Below are 2823 nucleotides of genomic sequence, written 5' to 3'. Positions count from 1 at the left end.
AGGGAAGGTGTTTAGCCCCGTACCATCTGTACCGGCCACATTCCGGTACTAAATTCAATATATATTTAAATATATCTACTTTATGTTTATGCCTATTATCATTGTTGACATTTAATTGTAAATGTATGACGGGAGAAGGCTGTGATAAATTGTAAAAACCTGTGCCCCATCCCTTGTTTAAATTTATTGGCAATAAATTTATGTTTAAAGCTAAATAAATTTATATTCTGAACATTGGCAAGTGTGCAATTAACTTCTAATGATGAATAATTACTGTTCAATAAGTTTGAATACGGATTTAGAAATCATATAACTTGGTTTCATAGTGCGGTAAGAAGTTGCAGTTGCCTAACGGCCCCTCTCTGGGGGCCCTTTGGAAACCGTTTCATCTCGCTCGCACAACTTGTGTTTACTGCCTAGTCAGGTGACGTTATCGGCGCTATTTTTAGCAGGGCTTTCCCGAACAATTCAAGTGGTCAAACTGGACATTTGGAACGGACTATGAATATGGGGATAGCGAGGTAACATAAGTGGAAGTACATACAATACATACATTCATTAAAAAAAAAAACGCCTTTTCACGTGATGTCCCTTTAATCCATATCTGTTATGCTGTTTCTTGTGGATAAGGCAACCAATGGGCTTATTTGGAGAGTAAGGCAACATATGTGCTAAAGCAATGTTGTTGCTGGTTGCGGTAGGGTAGGGCAACTCCATGCAATGGGTTTATTGGGCAAACTGATATCTTTGATTTTCTATAGTTAACCAACCACATGGTATAGGGATCAGACAATTTATATCCTTGTTTCTCTATTGTTATTAATCTCGCCAATTAATACACATCCATGTTTCTCTAGAGTAAAAGCTTCTGTAAAACTGTCTATATTATTTTACCTGTGTTTTAGGTAAGAACCAAACTGTCACTGTTTATGGTAAATATCGCCACACAAACTAACTGTAATCTCACGTCAGTACTACCACCTACATACCACCACCACCACATACCACCTAAACCCACTCCCCACTTCACTTCATTAGGTTAACAGACACAAGTTGATTCAGTTGAATGATTATCATATTTAATTCAATCCTTATCCATTTTTCAGTCCTTTATCAGCCATTCCTTCCTGAAATCAGCCCTACTTCTGCTTCATATAAACTACCTGTATGTGGGCGATTCACCTGTTGTTTAACTGTCACCAAAGACAGGTTATCGTTGGTTCCAGTATACTATTGCTCATTTTAAATCTACCACAGAGGGTATTGGTTTTGGTATCTACTGTGCTGTTTTAGAATATGAAACATTTAATACTTCTCTACTTATATTCTAAACTTTGCCCTAATTCTTAAATGAGGTCACGAAATAGTTATATAGTACTTAGCAATGTGGGAGTCCTACCTGTCGTTAATAACAGGTGTATATATGTTCCTATCTCAACTTAAGATAAAGCACATCCATGTATATCGGGTCCTGTTTTACAGTTACCAAAACATGTACTGACAATATTACAAAATATGATAATATATGAAGAGAATTATAGGTTTAGCTTGTAAAGCATACTTTAAAACATATGCAAATATCAGCCATAAATAATTAACAGAAAATAGAAAACACACATGTAACTGAACGAGTTGATATTTCAAAATTGTATCCCCCTTCCCCCATATCACAATGTCCAAAGTGTTACCCCCTTCCTCCATATCACAATGTCAAAAGTGTTACCCCCTTCCCCCATATCACAATGTCCAAAGTGTTACCCTCTTCCCCCATATCACAATATCCAAAGTGTTACCCCCTTCCTCCGTATCACAATGTCCAAAGTGTTACCCCCTTCCCCCATATCACAATGTCCAAAGTGTTACCCCCTTCCCCCATATCACAATGTCAAAAGTGTTACCCCCTTCCCCCATATCACAATGTCCAAAGTGTTACCCCCTTCCCCCATATCACAATGTCAAAAGTGTTACCCCCTTCCCCCATATCACAATGTCCAAAGTGTTACCCCCTTCCCCCATATCACAATGTCCAAAGTGTTACCCCCTTCCCCCATATCACAATGTCCAAAGTGTTACCCCCTTCCCCCATATCACAATGTCCAAAGTGTTACCCCCTTCCCCCATATCACAATGTCCAAAGTGTTACCCCCTTCCCCCATATCACAATGTCCAAAGTGTTACCCCCTTCCCCCATATCACAATGTCCAAAGTGTTACCCCCTTCCCCCATATCACAATGTCCAAAGTGTTACCCCCTTCCCCCATATCACAATGTCCAAAGTGTTACCCCCTTCCCCCATATCACAATGTCCAAAGTGTTACCCCCTTCCCCCATATCACAATGTCCAAAGTGTTACCCCCTTCCCCCATATCACAATGTCCAAAGTGTTACCCCCTTCCCCCATATCACAATGTCCAAAGTGTTACCCCCTTCCCCCATATCACAATGTCCAAAGTGTTACCCCCTTCCCCCATATCACAATGTCCAAAGTGTTACCCCCTTCCCCCATATCACAATGTCCAAAGTGTAACCCCCTTCCCCCATATCACAATGTCCAAAGTGTAACCCCCTTCCCCCATATCACAATGTCCAAAGTGTAACCCCCTTCCCCCATATCACAATGTCCAAAGTGTAACCCCCTTCCCCCATATCACAATGTCCAAAGTGTAACCCCCTTCCCCCATATCACAATGTCCAAAGTGTAACCCCCTTCCCCCATATCACAATGTCCAAAGTGTTACTGCCTTCCCCCATATCGCAATGTCCAAAGTGTTACCCCCTTCCCCCATATCACAATGTCCAAAGTGTTACCCCTTCCCCCATATC

The 2823-nt window shown here is 40.9% G+C and overlaps 1 protein-coding gene across 3 annotated transcripts in view; it reads right to left on the bottom strand.

The window, feature by feature from the left end:
* The window catches only part of LOC110455627, a 66664-nt gene that overhangs the window by 26464 nt on the left and 37377 nt on the right, over nucleotides 1-2823 (bottom strand). The gene's annotated exons all lie outside the window — the stretch shown is intronic.

This window comes from Mizuhopecten yessoensis, unplaced genomic scaffold, assembly GCF_002113885.1.
Source record: "Mizuhopecten yessoensis strain PY_sf001 unplaced genomic scaffold, ASM211388v2 scaffold8335, whole genome shotgun sequence".
Lineage (NCBI taxonomy): Eukaryota > Metazoa > Mollusca > Bivalvia > Pectinida > Pectinidae > Mizuhopecten > Mizuhopecten yessoensis.
Note: the sequence above shows the minus strand (reverse complement) of the source record. Positions and strands in the feature narration are given on the sequence as shown.